The sequence below is a fragment of the Neopsephotus bourkii genome, unplaced genomic scaffold, assembly GCF_033783945.1.
Source record: "Neopsephotus bourkii isolate Nb327-2 ecotype Australia unplaced genomic scaffold, CSIRO-AGI_Nbou_v1 NB_1737, whole genome shotgun sequence".
Classification (NCBI taxonomy): domain Eukaryota; kingdom Metazoa; phylum Chordata; class Aves; order Psittaciformes; family Psittacidae; genus Neopsephotus; species Neopsephotus bourkii.
Window position 1 is genome coordinate 462,005 of NW_026902211.1, and position 18,333 is coordinate 480,337.

At 44.6% G+C, this 18,333-nt stretch overlaps 1 protein-coding gene and 1 long non-coding RNA gene across 3 annotated transcripts in view; both read right to left on the reverse strand.

Annotated features, from left to right (window-relative positions):
* The window catches only part of PTPRT (protein tyrosine phosphatase receptor type T), a 548,712-nt gene that overhangs the window by 80,444 nt on the left and 449,935 nt on the right, over nt 1-18,333 (reverse strand). The window lies entirely within an intron of this gene.
* On the reverse strand, nt 10,540-18,326 carry LOC133224892 (uncharacterized). 2 transcript variants are annotated; one of them, XR_009728969.1, is made up of 4 exons: nt 18,047-18,326; nt 15,787-15,868; nt 13,010-13,239; nt 10,540-10,610 (listed from the first exon to the last, which is right to left on the reverse strand). It is a non-coding gene; the product is annotated as an uncharacterized LOC133224892 (long non-coding RNA). The 2 variants fall into 2 exon arrangements; XR_009728968.1 differs by lacking the exon at nt 10,540-10,610 and having other exon boundaries at nt 12,238-13,239.

Below are 18,333 nucleotides of genomic sequence, written 5' to 3' on the forward strand. Positions count from 1 at the left end.
GAGGGAGAGGAGGATAGAGGAAATATGAGGTCCAACTGAGCCTGTTTCCAAACAGTAGCCTGGAGTAATTTCCTTACCTTCAGCCTTGCTTGCAACCTCCTCTTTGCAATTTTATTGCCCTTCTTGGGGATGGCCTTCATGATGCTCATGTGAAGGAGTCAACAAATCCTTACACTGCACTGCAGCATAGTCTCTTCAGAGGAGCATCATCCCTGGCTGTGAAACCAGACAGCAGAAATGAGGGCAGCAGACCTGGCTGAGGGGTACCAGGAGGTATGAATGTGACATGGAATGCACTACACAGAACTTCTGAACATCTTCCCTTAATGAACAAATATGAATATTAAGGAAAAAAAATACATTTCATAATAACACTTCAGCAGTGCCGCCAGATTCTGCAGTGGCTGAGTGATGGTTTATTAACTCAGACATTGCTGTGTAGAGAGCACTTGCAGTCTTTGGCCTTACACTTAATAACTCACTAAGTATGAATGGGTTCACTAATTCATTCCTTGTCTTGTGTAGCTGCTCAGAAACCTCATTGGGTTGAAATTTATGTTTTTTTCTTGCAAGACTGCAAGCACGAAGTCTGTGACAGCCCCGCGCTCCTGCTAACCCAAGCCAACTGCTTCAGGCAGCTGAGCACCATCTTACCATGACCAGTCCACCATGACCAGCACCTTCTGCTTAGCTGAGCTGAGCTGAGGCACATCTGTGTTAGGTTTTCATGAGAATTCAGGTTCAACTGTACCCAAACTTGCACTTTTGTCGTCTGGGATGTTCAGGGTACCTTTTTCTCTCTTTGTCTGATATCATACAATTCACTTTTTAAATGAGGGGAAGGTTAGATAGAGAATAATCAAGTTATGATCTTACAAAGACAAGAAAGTAAAACTTAAGCAGCTAAAGGAAATAGAGAATGAATGTTAGAGGCGACTGTTAGAAGTTTGTTTTCTTTAGGGCTTTTTGATGGACTCCTGAACTAAGTGAGAGTAGCACCCCCAGAGCTGTGGTTTAGCAGCGTTTCCTCTCTAGTTTGAAGTCATGTTCCTCAGCAAAGTGAAGCCAGGCTCAGGATTTCTGATGAGTCCATGGCAAAATCATAAATGGAGGGAAACAAAAAAATTAAACCCCTCCCTCTGTGACTTAATGAACATGAAGTGTTATACAACCCAATGAATATGTGGTGTCATACAACCCACAACTGAGGACATGAAAGGAACAATAAACATCAGCTAGTCCATATCCCAGAATGTATCTGAAGTCATCCCCTCAGTGGGTGCACAGCAGTGACACATAGAGCAGGATCAGCTCCACTCCTCTGCATCTTCAGCTAAACTGCAAACTTCTACTGGGGGTTTATACTGCCCTTGAAAAGCTGGCTGAGACACAAGGAGACACATGGAGCAGAGAACAGTCAACAGGTTCTGTCTACAGATGCTGATGTATTCACCTTCAGTGCTATCACTCAGCAATGGGAGGCCACAGCCCTGGTGATGAACAGATGTGGCACACAAGCAGAAGGACCCTTGAGGGGAAACTTGAGATCCTCCAATATAAGCACCAGGCTGTTCACTTCTCCTGTGATTTATTTTTTTTGTTCTGTCCTCTTTACTCTTTTCAAAGATGGGAATTCCAAGTTGCATGACAGACTCTTCCTTCCTGCTCGGCGTCCTATTGCTATTTCTTTGCAGTAATCTCTAAAACTGGCATTTTCAAAGAGACTAAGGAAGCAAGAGTCCCTAAAGAGACACAAACACTCATTCCCCTTGGGAAAATCCAAACTAGTCTATGAACTGAAAGACATGGAACCTTACAAACCTGAGGCAAAGATGCGCTAGATGGCCAGAAACATGGAGGAGATGTGATATATTCAAGGTCATTCACAATGTCAGATGCAGAGCTGGCAAACAGCACTTGTATCATCAACCTCCCTGTTGGAATTTCAGTCAGTGAAATATCCTTCCTCCCCCTCACAGAGACCCTGATCCTTCACTCACCCAAGTGCAAATCAGTAGTCATCCCAGCAAGTCCCCAGCATTACCTCATGAGCAAGAGGAGAGCTCTTGCTTAGATTCACCAGGGACATCAGCAGGAGTCAGCTGCCTAAATGCCTTTGTGAATTGAGGCTCGAGTGTCTTTGTTCATTAACGGAGAAAAGGGGAAAAAAGTAGCTGTAATTAGAGCAAAACGAATGCCACAGAGGAGCTGCATGAGCAGTCTCTCATGTTAAATACTGGCTTCAAGCTCACTGGTGCTTATTGAAATGAAAGAGCTCTGCTCATTGGTGTGTGCAGCACTGTTCTGTGAGTATGAGAACCAACATATTCAGTCCTGCAGACGGTTGGAGAGTGAACATTTCAAACTGGAAAGTCTGAATGGAAACCAAGTGTCAGTCCTCATGGGAGAACACGTGCAGTAGGAGTGTCCGCTGCAAGGGTCACCCTCCACACAGCAGGGAACAGGGAACTCCATCCTCCACATATCACTGATCCCCAGCTTTTGAGGTTTAAATGTTAAAGACTCGCATACAGCCCACCAGATGATAATAATGTGCAAGGAAAGAGTGCATAAAGCTGAGCAGCCAGGACAAAAGTGACACCTTGTGATCAGTTTATGGGTGGGAAGAAAGGCTACTTGGTTAGAAATAGCTCATGATGAGTTAATCACTTGGCCTGTTCAATGTTGAACAGTGTCAGTGTTCCACTGGGGCAAATGAGAGTACAAAGCAACACCTGCAATTTGCCACATCTGTAGCTGGAGCCTGGCTTGCTTTCAAGCAAAGCAACTGCAAGAGATCATACCTTATCCAAAGGTCTTTTGAAGACATGTTCCCTTGGCCATGATTCTAGTAATAGATACATCTTGAACTTCCTGAGGAATTATCCCCAGCATGATGCTGGTGAGTAGCAGACCCTCCAGCCACCTGAAGGACAGTCACCTGTAGATGGTGAATCACACCCTATTAGGTCACATCTAACAGGTTTTGCCTGTTTGGAAAACCATAATAAAATACACTGTGGTCCAAATAATTGGTAACTGCAGCCCCATCACAGTAGGTGCTTTCTGCTTCATAGAATCCCAGCCTGGTTTGTGTTGGAAGGGACCTTAAAGCTCATCCAGCTCCAACCCCTGCCACGGGCAGGGACCCCTTCCACTAGAGCAGCTTGCTCCAAGCCCCTGTGTCCAACCTGGCCTTGAACACTGCCAGGGATGGGGCAGCCACAGCTTCTCTGGGCACCCTGTGCCAGCGCCTCAGCATCCTCCCAGGGAAGAGCTTCTGCCTAAGAGCTCATCTCAGTCTCCCCTTGGGCAGGTTCAAGCCATTCCCCTTGGCCTGTCCCTACAGGCCCTTGTCAAAACCCCCTCTCCATGTTTTTTGTAGGTGCCCTTCAAGTATTAGCTGTTTCTGCACATACATCAGTATTAATAAGGTGAAGTTTTCTGGCAATTATGGTGAGATGAGTAGAAAGAAATTGGTTCCCAAGGGGGCTCATCAGGCGGGAGCTTTACTAAGTGCAATAGACATGGGAGCAGGATGATTTGCCATGGACACAGAAGCCACTAGTTTATTGTTATTTGGGCACAAGGCAACTGTGAGGGGGGCTGAAACTGAGTGTTAAAATCATTTTTAGCATATACTTGTAATATCTCAGATGATTTGACACTGACAATCCTGATAAATTATTTGTAAAGTTACTCTGATTTTAGCAGCATAACCTGATGGGGATTCAACCAACACAACAAAGATCCTCAAACATATACCATAGCTTTATATATAAATCAGACTGCTTCAGTCACAAGCCAGTGTGCTTCAGGAAGAGTTCTTTGGAGCTATTCCCAGGACAGCATCCACCCTGATAGCTGCTTACTTCATTCTGTCAGTCAAGCCTGTGTGGAGGAAAAAGGGCTACATAAAGCTCTTTGGGCAGAGCTGGGATGGGGAACAGCTCTGAAAAGCCAGTTAAACTTTCAAAATCATAGCTCTTCTTTGGATATGAAACAGAAATAGAACTACACAATGGTGAAAGATGTATAGGAATAATTTCTCTAAATTTAGCTTAATTACTTAATCTTTGAGACTAATAATAAGTAATGCTAATTTCGCTTCCTGTTATCTTCTGAATGGAACCTGCAAAGTTCTGAGGGAATTTGAAGCTGGCTGGTGAGGTCTAAATTTAGCTCAAGAAACAAGTGTCAACCCCTATCTAATCTCATTCTAATCTGACAGATAACCCTGGCATTGGTGCAAAAGTTAGCACCTTCTGCTGTATTCCCTTCTGTTCAAGCATGTGGGATTGTTTGAGCACTCAAGGTTCTCCAGATACAAGCATAATTGGTGGATGCAGTAGATCATTTATAAGTGTTCACCAGAATGGGTCTGTTTAACAAAGCTTGCCACCAGGAAAACCTCTACAACATTTTAATCCAGAGCTTGAGAAATCAAAATAATGCCTCCAGAAGCCAGATTTGAGTAGCTGGAATTTCTGTGCTTTTGCCATCAAAAACAAGTGACTTTGTAGACATAAAAGGTGTCATAGGTGGACTCATACATAGCATCTGGGCACTTTAACTGCCTTTTGAATGCAGAGAGGGATGAGAGCCTGTTCTTGCTGCCTGCCACCAAGCCCATGTACCTCTGTGGAAGCACCAGTGGTTTATCCCATTGCCCATGGCCAGTGGCTGGGGCTCAGCACAGGCTGTGCACAGACAGCACGATAAACCATCAGCCTGCATCGGGAGCTTGCAGAGACCAGGCTGCAGGCAATAAAGGCTCCACTTTTTCTTTTAGACTTGTATCCAGTACACTACAGAGTCAGAGGCTGACGAGGGTGACAAACGTGGATGCCTCAGCCTTCCCTGAGAGTCTGCATAGGAACATAAGGCAGCCAGCCTTGCTCATAGACAAAAAGGTTAACTCCCAACTCCCAAAGTTCAAAAATAGAGTATAAATACATACCTTCAAGTAGAGTGGGGGTTTTTTTCCCCTCTTGCCTACACAGTAGATTATAGTTAATTAAACCTCTGCTCATATAAACAGAACAAGAAAGGATGTAAAAGTAATGAGCTGACAACACGATCTGTGTTATGCTGGGCTTCTAAGAGAATTTAATTTGGAGAAGAGTAATGCACAGGCTGAACGACAGTCCATTAAACTGAGCCAACTGTCTGGAAAGAGATAAAACCACAAAAAAAATTGTTCTGCCTCCTGTGAAGTAAATGATGCTGCACCTTCCTCTTCCCTTGGGGGTGCAGGGCTACACGTGCAAATGCAAGTGGCCAGTGGCCCATAAGACTCCGCCATGGTGACAAAGATACTTGGTACCTTCCTTCCAAAGGGAGGTGAAAACTGTGACAGTGATGGTGAGAGAGCTTGCAAATGTGACAGGTGAAACACACTCCTGGTAATACTTCCTCTGGCAAAGCCCTGCACAAGGATCAGAATATCTCCCTGCGTGAAGTGGCAGGTGCCTGAGCAGTTTCTGGTCCAAATTCATGCACCGCCTGCAAAGGAGAGAGACGCTGCTGTCTGCTATGCTTAGCGGTGATAAACATTTCCTTCTCTTATGTATTTTGAATCATAAAGATGGATAATCAACAAATCAGCCCCTTTTAGTTGTTAAAAGGGGCCTATAGGAAGGATGGGGAAAGAATTTAGCAGGACCTGTTGCCACAGGACAAGGGTTGATGGGTTTAAACTAAAAGAGGGAAATTCAGGCTGGATGTGAGGAAGAGATTCTGTACAATGAGGGTGGTAAAATACCAGCACAGGCTGCTCAGAGAGGTGGTGGATGCCCCATCCCTGCTCACGTTCCAGGTCAAGCTGGATGTGGTTCTGAGCACTCTGATCTAGTTGAAGATGTCCCTGTTCATTGCAGCAGGTTGGACTTGATGAGCTTTGAAGGTCCCTTCGAAACCAAGTTATTCTATGATTCTGAATCAGCACAGTACACACGAGGTAAACTGAGGTGGTCCCTCTTGTACTGACATGAGTTTGTTAGGTCACATTCATGATGATGTTCACACAGCTAGTACTTGCAGACTTTCTGGAAGCTGAGCTGGGACAGGGCTGATCAGCTCATTGACATGACCTCACAGATCTACTCTATTTAGATGGTGGTACAGGAAGAAGCTTGCTTCATTCCACAGGCTTGGAAGCACTCACTCATAGTCAGGTCTCTTCTATCCATTTCTTCTATCCACTATTCAGCCATCTTCCCATTCATCTCAGAAGAGCATTTCCATTAATAATTCCCTATGTTCTGTCTCTGTTCAGGCTGTATGGTACGGTCTTGAATCCCTCCAACATCCCTTTTTACAGTCCTACCTTAAAATAAGCTCAAGGTTTCTTTACAGCTGGATCTGCTGAGTGAACTAAGTCACGGCAATGACATGGTGCTTGAATACAGCTTCAGCCATTTAGTCACTGGAGAGAGCCCACACCGTTGTGCACCAGTATCAGAGTTATCCTGAAAACAAACAAATTCTTGTCTCTTCAGTTATTTTAACAATATCAGTACTGAGAGAGACCCTGCAAAACCAACACATCCCATGCTGCTGGTGCTAACTGGAAACCAGTTGGAGTTTCTTACCAATCAACACTGATTTACAGTTGGCCTCTGGAGTGTGATCTGAATTCTTCTGTGCATTTTGCTTCCATACAGTGCCTCTGGGCTGCCACAATAGCTTCCCAGACACTGGCACACTTGATACAGTGCTGGAGCTATTGGACATCCTATTAGATCCTTAGCTCTCCGGCCATTGTCTTCTTGTTATTAGTGGGGGATTAGAAGTTTAAGGCCTCAGAGCTTAATGGCCTCAGTGGGTGGAGAGCATGGCACTCGCTGTGAAAATGACAAAAATCAATAGCTAATCCAGTGCAGTCAGTCAACCTTTTCAAAGACTCATCCTTATCGATTTCCAAGCACTGTTCTTCCTGTCCCCTGACGTAACTAGTCTGTTTGCTCAGTAGACGAACCCACTTTCTTCCACTTTTTCCCCACTTTTGGGGCTTTTTTACACTTAGAAATGGATTACTTAGATCCCCCCAGCTTGTCATCTCTCCAGCTGCTGTCAGGGGAATGATTAAAGGGGAGGCAGCCTGGGCAACCATCTCCTACAAATCAAGGAAGAGCTGACCTGCAATGTGATGGATGCTTCAGGGAAGGAGCCGGCAGGCTTTGACATGGGGGAATGGAGGACATCTGCTCAGGTTAGATAATTACAGTCCAGTAGTTAGCACAGAAAAAAAATACCAAGAATCACTTCTTTCTCCTTTCCCATTACTTTGAAGATATGTGAGAGTGACCACATGGATAGAAAAGTCCCTATGGCACCATGTGAATTTAGGGATTAGAAGGCAAGTACCTATGAATAGTTTTCCTCCTCCAGAGAAGATAACAGGCTTTTTCCTTCACCCACTGTGCTCTGCTATTTGCAAGATGAATTTTAGGGGCATCTAGACACCTTCATAAACCTCACAAATATAAGGACTTCTGTTTCTAGAGGCAGCCTGGTGCTAGAGGTGCTGATCTGGGTCACCCCTAGGCAGAATGCTGAGATCATGTGCAACATTCCCACTGCTGAGCACCCACACCTCAACATGGCCCATCCCCAAAATACAAAGCTACTGAGAAAGCAGGAAGGCAGATGGGTACCATTAGTCACAAGCTCAGAGGATGACTCAGTCTTTCCATCCTGATTGATGGCTGTCCACTGCCATTAAATAATAGTCAGTTCATAGGAAACTACAGTGTGTTTGAAATAACTTTAATCAATGGATGTGCTTGGTGATGCTTTGAACCACCTCTGAGGTCTGACTTGACCCAAAGAGTAATAAACCCATTTCACAGTGGGAAATTAAAACCCCAAACAACTGTGCTTGTTCTGCAGAGCTGGGCTCTGTTGGATCTATCTGCAGTGTGAGAGTGCTCCAAAACCACTGAATAATGCTGCAAAAAACATAGCAAAAGCTTTTTCTGCCCATGGCACTGACCATTGCCAGAGCAGAGGGGACAGTGCAAGCAGACAGGGATGAAGCAGCCAACAGGGGCTGCAGCTCAGAGCAAGGTCCATGTGCTAGTCCTGCTGGGAAGCAATTCCTTGCCCCAGACTCATAAACCAAGCATAGGAGGGGGACCAGAAAGTGAAATAGCTGGGACTTCACAGCAGCTTCAGCGGTGCCCATATCCTCACCCCTACAGTCAGAGCCGGGCAGCACTGGTGGTTGGGCTTGGTGGGTATTGTCCTCTCAAAGACTTTCTCATCCACTGCTCCAAGCTGAGCTGGCACTGTTAGCATAGGGAGATAAGAAGCATAATTTACTGTAATGTTTCCCCCCAGGCTGCTTCACTGTGCCTCAGACACAGTAGATGAATTCTGTCTGTCAAACCCAGTTACATTTGATTCCGTCTCCTGTAGCTGGGATCAGAGGGCAGACATTTATCAGGCAAGCAACTGAATTACCAAATTGCATTCCTAAAACAACTGAACAAAAAAGCCCCTCTGTGACGCTGTTCTCAGTGCAGGATGTGACCCAAACAGCCACTATTTTTCCTTGCAAATTATATTGAAGCATCTGCTATTGTTAGATCCACCAGAACGACTCCAGCGAAACGGGAGGTATTGAAGAGCAAGCATCATCTCAGCAGAGGCTCACTTCTTAACAACATTCTTAATGCTCTTTCTTCTGTTAGATAATGTGCCACCCACAAAAATACGTCATTCCTTGAATCTACAAGTTTCAAGAGCAAAGCCACTTCTGTGCCTATTGCTCCATTTTGCCTCAGGCTAACAGGAAAGAATACATCCGGGCTTCTTCAAGATAGTGCTTTGCGACAGCTACAGATGGGGCAATGGCCGCAGCAGAGGCTATCCTTGATCCCCTTCCTCCTCAGTTAGTGTTAACAACCTTGTCTGAAGTCATCTGGTACAAAAAGCAGAGGAGACTCTGAAGGTCAGCTTTACAGAGCCATACAGCAAGGTCTGCTGGCCAAGATGCATTTATCTTAATGAGAATTCAGTGAGCAAGCCTCCTAGCATCTTCAGCTGCTGATCCAGCACATGAAAGAGAAGGAATCAGTCTGAAGCAATGTCTACCATCAGAGGATAGTTGGAAAACTTGATGAGCATTTCCCTCTGAGGAGTTTCTCTCAGGGACCTTGCTGAGTTAAACACTGTCCCAGGCATCAGCCAGTTGGCCTTGGAATAATAGATAGACTTCTATTACAATAGAATATTATTGGAAAAATAGATAGACTGAGGAAGCCATGACCAGGATACCATGCTGTCCAGCAGAACAGGCTATGAGGTTTTGTGCAGTTTTACTTCCAAACTATCACTGTGCTGCACCACAGCCAGGTCCAGGCTCCTGACACAGGGTACATCACTGTGACCTGGTGACCACATGTATCCCTGTAGTGGGATCTTTGCAACCGATGCTTTCCAGGTTGCTCCCTCCCTTCTGCCACACGCACTTGCAGAAACTTTTTCTTCAGGACTTCAGAACAGTATTTTCTGTTTAGAGAGACGGTTCTTTCAATACAAAGAATGTTGTATTTGCCAGGAACAGAAGGATGGCTGAAAGGGACAAAGAGATCTAGCTGTACACATTCTGTTCCTGAAGGCTGGCAGCTCCCTCAGGAGTCTACCATGGACTGACTTGTCCATAGAGTCCCATGTTGCCCGTGGAAGAGGAGCTTTTGCTCCTCTCCAGCCCTCCATCTGCCTGCCATGGCTGACAGCCTCTGTCTCCACTGCTCTTTCTGCAGGCTATGATCTGTAAGGTTTAGTATCTCCCTTTGATCCTCAGCTTAGCCTTGGGAAGACTATGCTTTACCAGCCAGAAGGGTGATGCAGAAGCATTCCCCAATTAGTAACTCCCTGCTTTGTTCTTGTACAGGCTTCTACTCTTGCTGGTCTGGCTTGGCTTTTTAACAACCCTTTTGATCTCACTCCTGCACAGTTACTCATCAGAGAGGAAAGGGAGATGAGTGAAGAGTACCCACTGGACATAGACATGTTTCACCTAATTGTGCTGGCCTAAGTGACATGAGAGGTACCTCTTATTTGGGGTAGGTCTGCCCTGACACGAGCGCCATTCCCCAGTACACTTCCACCCACCATAAGACAGGCTTGCAGAATGCTCATCCCCCTTGGCTTTGCATGGCCAACAGAGAGTTTAGCTGCTCCCAGAGCATGCTTCAGGGCACTTCCATGCTCTCTATAGAACTGATACAGACACCAAGGTTTTAGCAAAGGCAACCGAGATTGTAAGTGAAGTAGGCAATGTGATCTCCTCTGCTGTGTTGCTAAAGGTGCCATTTTTCAGCAGAGATATCAAAGCCAAGTCTTGATTACTTGTAATAAATAAGAAAATCCTATTTTAAATATTCTGCAAGGGGAAAGTTCTTATCCCAAGGGCAATGACAGCTACAGACGGGACAATGGCAGCATTTTCCTATGAGTGGAGGTGTCAACCTCATTGTACTGACTATATTTTCACCTAAATTATTACTAAAAAAGTATGATGATTTTTTATTTTTTCTTTTTAATATGATGCCAACCTTTTCCAGGAAAGCTCAAGGCTTTGTAGATGCTGCACAAAAACTCTAGAAAGAAGGAGGACCAGTGTTAACCAGATCACACCAAAAATAACTTCATAGCTTAACAGGACAAAATGCACCTGTTGAAGTGCTAAAAGTTGGATTCCCAAATCCGTCTTTAAGCACTACATTGAAGTGTACTTGGTTAATGAATGATGTATTTCAGAACCCATCTGAGCCAATCAGATCTGCAAATTGAGTTTTGGTTTCCCAGTGGGCATAAGTAATGGTGATGGGATCAGGTTACCAGTACATCAACGGTAAATAGGTGATTACTTTGTGATGCATTCATTAAACATTTAACCAGTATTTATATCTGTGAGTGACATATAAAAAGGTAGTTTTAACAGGTTCATTTGGGATTCAGGTTGCAAAGATGTTAATTGACATTTAATAGTTTTGTAATTGATCCCTTCATCTTAAATTGTGGAAGACTGCTAAAACATATTTCAGCTCAATGGAAAATTGTACAATGTAATGTAATATTAAACATATAATCAAGATACACATTTATTGCAGCTATATAATGCTAAACTAAGCTACTCAAGAAGTTATTTGCTAGTTCAAAAATGTATTTTGTTTCAAACCACCCACAGTATTTCAGGAGGCAATAGTTTTACATGGCAACTAAGAAAATGAGCTTATATGTACTAATGGGGGCTACATAGTGATATAATATGCATGCATTCCTAGCTCATTGCTGGTTTTAATAATTAAGCATGTATCAGCATATTTACAGAAGCCCAGACGCTGACTTTTGTGGGTAGTGATGTGCATGAAATAGCTCAATTATTATTATAATTGCCTGGTGCTTATGCATTTGTAGCTCTTTTCAGTGACACGGAACTACAGCAGGCTGTAAGCTGAAAGCCTGTCTATTGCTTGTCTGGGTATTGCTGAACAAACATATGTCCAGGTAAAACATTTCTGGTACCTTGGAGCAGGACACTGAAATTTAACATGAGCTTGGCTTTTATAGAGAGGATATATCATTTGTTGGTTTTATGACAATCCAGCATAATACAGGCTGTAAGGGGCATGGTGACCCAGTGGAGGTGGAGAGCTCTTTCCACTCGACCACAAAAATAGGAAGAAAAGAGTATTAAGAGGGCTTGACTGCAGTAATTACTTCCAAACATCACTGCTTGCATCACAGTGAGCTAAGCAGGCATGTAGGGCAGCTCTTGACCCAGCATACGGTGTTTGCATTTGCACCCTTCTCCCTTCAAGCCAAGCCCCCGAGATGAGTATGAGGTTACCTGCAGGAGGGCAAGAAACTGCCTTGCAGAGCATTGACTCAACAGGGAGGGCTTGAAATAACTTCTCTGCCTTAGCATCCTCTGGAGCTTTAACATCAGTGGAGACAGGGCCTAATTTCTCCACAGGTGCATGAGCTGGATTGCTGCTCTGGGCTGTAAGTTGTATCAGCCCCACTGGTTATTCCACCTGATATCATCAGATGCACTGAACTGTCAGAGGCATCACTGTTTGTCTATGTCAAACCATCTTCTAAGGCTTTTAATAACTGAACTCCCTATATTGAGCTGTGGTCTGATTATGTAGTTTTCTTCCCTGTATAAGTAATCTGTCTCTGATGCCTTTTTCTAATGCCTTTTCCCCATGCCTTTTTCCCTTACTGACTTTTGGTCCTGAAAAATGAGCAGCCACTCTTGATCATCTAGAGTTTTAATCTGAAAAGCCATATGACAACACTGCCATTCCACGTTTTTTCTTAGTGATTTTTTAAGGGATACTGTCAAACCGAATCTGTACAGACTGAATTTGGCTTTTTCTATGCGTTGTGAAATTCCCATTATTCGCCAAAGAAAATACTAAGAGAAGGGATTGTTAGAGGTCAGTAAGGGCTGAGAGACTAATATGTCCGAGTCCTTGATTTCCAATCTGCCCTATAGTGGTGCTTGGCTGGTATAGAAAACATTTAATGTATTCCAAAGCTTGGGCTTGATATGAAGGTGTTCAAGATTTCAGCATTTACAGATGCCTGATCCTCTTTTCTGTGCCTCTGAAGGTGATGCATTCAGTCTGCCACACACACGCAGCCTACCTGAGCAGCTCATTCTGAACAGCAAACACAGAAGTGCTTCCCCACCAACGGCCAGTTGGTTACTCACAAAAGCTGCTGAACAAGTTAAAGTACTGGCAAGACTGGCAAGTCCCAGGGTGACCTGGGAGTGCTGGAAGACTCAAAACTCAATTATAATTCATGTTTGTTTGTTCTTGAGTTATTTAGTTTTGATGACTTATGAAACTCCTATGTTTAGATCTAGGCATATAGAAGAGGTTTTAGACAAACAAATTATTGTAATTAACTGCTCCCATAATGCCGCTGCAAATGCACAGTAACCCAGAAACAGTACAAATACCTAGGCAGCCAGCCAGCATACCTCTTTTCTCGGCAATGGGCTTTGTGGGAACTTCTAAAGATTGGCAAACATGGACTATTTGCCGCAACGGAATGGTCTCACACATTGCCTTGGGTCACAGGCTGAGCTGACTGCAGATCTGAAAACATGCAGGAGAAGGCAGCAATCCCCTTTCTGTCCTTCTTTTGCTCTAGTTCATCTCACTTTCATTGCCAGAACAAGAATACAGCTGGTCTCTGTTCTTCTGAGACCTATATTGATTATTCAAGATGAAAGGGAGGAATAACATCCAAACCCAGTGCAATGGATATAATAGGGACAGCTGGAGTATCCCTGCTATCCACAGCTGGTACAGAAGTGCACACACAAGAACCAGTCTCCACAAAGTCACCTAGAAAGACATGGTGCTGTTAATGTGTAAACTGTTAGCTGAGCCTGTGAGATGGTCTGCCTGCCTCTTTGTAAGTCTGCCAGGTAGAGACTGAACAGGCTAGTGAACAGAAGCTATTCCAACTGTGGATTACTGGACCTGAAGCACACAAATAGGGTCTGCTGCTGCCCATGTGCTTGCTCCCTGGAAGCCAGATGCCGTGGGCACCAAAGGCATTCAGGGCTTCTGCGAGCTCCCATGGGCTGGAGGGCAGGTCTTCCCTGCTATAAACACGGGAGCTTATGACCAAAGGGAAGACTATGGTAAGAATCACTAAGGTTGTATATTTCATTCATATTGGCAAGATTTCATATTCTCTCATGGGTTACCATAGAATAGTTAGGGTTGGAAAGAACCTTAAGATCATCAAGTTCCAACCCCCCTGACATGGGCAAGGACACCTCGCACTAAACCATCTCACCCAAGGCTCTGCCCAACCTGGCCTTGAACACTGCCAGGGATGGAGCATTCACAACCTCCCTGGGCAACCCATTCCAGTGCCTCACCACCCTAACAGTAAAGAATTTCCTCCTTATGTCCAATCTAAACTTCCCCTGCTTAAGTTTTAACCCATTACCCCTTGTCCTATCACTACAGTCCCTAATGAAGAGTCCCTCCCCAGCATCCCTACAGGCCCCCTTCAGATACTGGAAGGCTGCTATGAGGTCACCACGCAGCCTTCTCTTCTCCAGGCTGAACAGCCCCAACTTTCTCAGCTGATCTTCATACAGGAGGTGCTCCAGTCCCCTGATCATCCTTGTGGCCTCCTCTGGACTTGTTCCAATAGCTCCATGTCCTTTTTATGTTGAGGACACCAGAACTGCACACAATGCTCCAGGTGAGGTCTCACAAGAACAGAGTAGAGGGGCAGGATTACCTCCTTCAACCTGCTGGTCACACTCCTTTTGATACAGCCCAGGATACAGTTGGCTTTCTGCTTTGCAAGTGCACACTGAAGCCGGCTCATGTTCATTTTCTCATCGACCAGCACCCCCAAGTCCTTCTCTGCAGGGCTGCTCTGAATCTCTTCTCTGCCCAGCCTGTAGCTGTGCCTGGGGTTGCTCCGACCCAGGTGTAGGACCTTGCACTTGGCATGGTTAAACTTCATGAGGTTGGCATCAGCCCACCTCACAAGCGTGTCAAGGTCCCTCTGGATGGCATTCCTTCCCTCCAGCGTATCAACCAAACCACACAGCTTGGTGTCATCGTCAGACTTGCTGAGGGTGCACTCAATCCCACTGTCCATGTCAGCGACAAAGATGTTGACCAAGACTGGTTATGAGGAGTTCTGCATGTTGGTGGGCGTGTGCAGAAAACAAGGAAGTGATTCCTTGAGCTACAAATATACAAAAGTGGGAGCCTAATCCTTCAGCCAATCTGTCATTGAAATTTCTCCTCCAGTGAGCTGGAGTTGGGCTTCAGTATTGCTGGTGGCCTTTGTTTTATAACTATGTGTATGCATGCATATATGAAGCAAAGTACATATATAAACATGCACACAGAGACACAGAGGAGTGGTGTCCATCCAGAGATACGCTTTTGGGGTATAAATAATGTCAACATCATTTCCCTCATTGCCTTCACTGTGTTAGGCAGATGCTCAGTGCAATGCCCTCCACACTATCCAGCTTGGACTTCTAATGGCTCAAAGGGAGAAAATTACTTTGCAGATCAGATGAAATGCTTCTGCTGCTTCAGTAACATGTAATGATATTTATAGAATCATAGAATGGTTTGGGTTGGAAAGGACCTTAAACTCATCCAGTTCCAACCCTCTGCCACAAGCAGGAATACCTTCCACTAGAGCAGGTTGCTCCAAGACCCATCCAGCCTGGCCTTGAACATGGCCAGGGACAGGGCAATCACATTATTATGTATTTACTATTAGGAAAGAAAACTTACTTAGCACATTTCAAGAATTAAGCCTTAATACATTTATTGACTGCACCTAAGGCTATTGCCAGTAGCAGCAGTGACCTGAGACTATACAACACTCTGCACTCCTTTTCATTGCAATACATCTTCACCAGGGGAATGCTACACTGGATTTTAAAGTAGTTGATGACCCTCCTTAGCACTGCTTTGGAACAGCCTGAGAGCTTAACACAGAGATGGAGAATTACAAAACTCTAAAGGCTCCAGAAATAAAGTCAGTCAGTTATTTACTCCCACTAATGGAGACTGGTTAGTTCTCAAGGGTAAATCATTTTTTCATTATATTTATACCTTGCGCTGATGTGTGAAATTCTGGTTAATGCTATGGCATTTCACAGATATGTTTACTACCCCGTGGGCTGTGTTTCTGAGAGTCACATGGGTGCTGTGGAGGAGAGACTGATTGTAACAGGTAAAATTAAACCGAGTGTACCTGTAATGTAGGTGGAGAACAAAACCACTTATGCTCCGTTGTTCTTACCACCAGAACAAGGGAATCACTCCTGTGCATGTTCCTGATAAACAAATCAAAAAGCAGAGATGAAAATTTGAGCTTTCCAATTAAAAATACCTGCTTACTGATTCCTCTTCCAAGTTCAAGCCATTGCTCAAGAGCTCTGCACAGTGGACACTGCCTATGCCCTCACAAGAAGAATTAAATCCAAAGAAAAATAAGAAGGGAAAAGAAACTAAACCCTGGTCAGATTAAGGTTATTTTCTTAGACATTGTTCTGTATTGTCCTCTACTGCCCCATGTCACAGTTCAAGTAGTCATCCCAGGCTGCTGCACTGGATCATTGCTCAAGAGCACTCATGCTTGGAGAGAAGACACTGGATCACAGTGAACCATGCCCATTGTCAGAGAGTTGTGCAGAAAAGAAAGCAACAAGACCACTGGTGGTGGTGTGCTGCTTACCGCTTTGATGCTTTTGTAGGTGCCTAGTTGTCAATCTTTACTTCTTGCTGTTTGAGACCAACCTCCCAGTAATTCATCTTGCCTCCCTGAAGCCCAAATGTGGATTTAGTGGAGTTCTAGCCTATGAAGGATCATTCAGGAGCTCAGAACTGTAACAGCAGGGGACATTTTGCAGCAGGGGATCATTGAACACTTGACTTAAATGCAAACTTAAGAGAGTTGCTTTGAATACCACATTTCTTCTCACCACCTCACCCAATGCCTGGTGATCTTACCCCCAGTGAAGAGCTTTCCAGAACAGCTTCACTCATCTGATTTTTGCTACCTTTATGTATCAGCTGTGACTGAAGTGACTACAGATCAATACAACAGAAAGTATTTTTATTCTGGCATGATGTGAAGGCAAGCAGACTGGCAGAATTTAAATGTTCTTGGGACTTTGTCCTCAATAAACACCACTGTGAAATGCTCCAACGCTGCTTTCCGAAAGTTTCACCACAAGCTTTAGACGGTGCTCAGGTTAAATGTAAATAATTACTATTTCTTGAGGCTCATCCAGGCAGGAGAGATGCCAAGAGCTTGTGTGTTTATCTTCAGATCTATTGGGAAATTTCCCAAGAGCATGAGCTCTCAGACATGTAGTCAAAACATCCAGTGATAACTGTCTCCAGAACATTCAGCAGCTCTTTGACTGACATATTTCTCATCAACAAGTTGGCTTTGTTTACGCGTCTCCAAGAAGTACATCAGCAACGATGGAAAAAAAATACAACAGACTTTTCTGTTCTTAGACATTCCTCTTCTGGCAAGATGGGTTTTATTTCAGGAAGTGTTACCAGCCCAGATTTGCTAGCATTAACCAGCTGGGCTATGCCGAAATGGCCATGCAGAACAGCTTGCAAATACTCCTTGAGGAGTTTTCCAGCAGCTCTGATCTGAAGTAGGATCAGCAGAAGGCAAAGAAAGCTGCCTTTTGGGTTTGTTTTTTCCCTTCAGCCCACCCCTGCTTTCGGGACTGAGCATGTTTTGCCTCTTTTGTCGATCCCACCTTTCAGGAAAATCCCACAAAATACATGCACAAATCCCAGTACACCCCTAGAGCTGACAGACCCGATTTTACTTCGCCTGATTGCATTCAACTCTTTCGTATCAGATGGACCAACCCTAACAAAGCCCCCTCCTTCCTCTCTTGCCACTTCTACAATCCTGCCTGGGATTGCCCAGGCTTTACTTAAAACATGCTGCTGAGACACCAGCTCCATCCTAGTTCACCCATCCCCAAAATATCTGTAACATTGACTTACTCACAGGGTTGCTGCAGAACTTAGTTTATTTACAGACACACTGAAGTATTTTCATAGATCACCTCACAGGCCTTCATCTCTTCCATGATAGTAGCTAAATACGCACATACCAAGCTGCTAGAGGGAAGGAGTCTTTTCTTGCTGTGTTAATCCATGCAGTGAGACCGAACCAGACTAAGGAGAACAGTTGGTATTGCCATGAATTCTAACTCAGAGCCAGTTTCCAATGAGGTAATCTACCTCCTGCCTGCCAGCTCCCTTGGACTCAGTCCTGCCAGGGTCACAGCTTCAAATGTACACAAAAGAAGGTATCAGTATTGGGCATGTACAAGAAGAGAACAGCTATGGAAGTTCCAAGAGAGAGTGTCAGCAGATGGCTACACACAGAAGATTAGAACATTACTTTTGGGGGGAAATACCAAAAGCTGAGGGTGGAAACCACAAGGAATGTAAATAAGGCCTCTTACTCTCACCTCCATTTCAGCCTGAAGGTACCGGGTGAGCAGATGCCTTCTGCTGGCATGACAGCTCCTCAGGGAAAGTGGAACCTGCTCAGCTGGGACAGATGAAAATGCCCTAGGAGAACTTCTAGAAACCACAACATCAAAGAGAACTCTTCCCAAGGGATGGGGTGAGATGACTTCACCAGTCTTACCCGCTCCTCAGTCTGCAAGCACGCAGCACCATTTTGCCCCCACACACCATGTGAGTTTCCAACTGCTGCAGATCTCCCTGGTGAGAAACCATGAATTTGGTAACA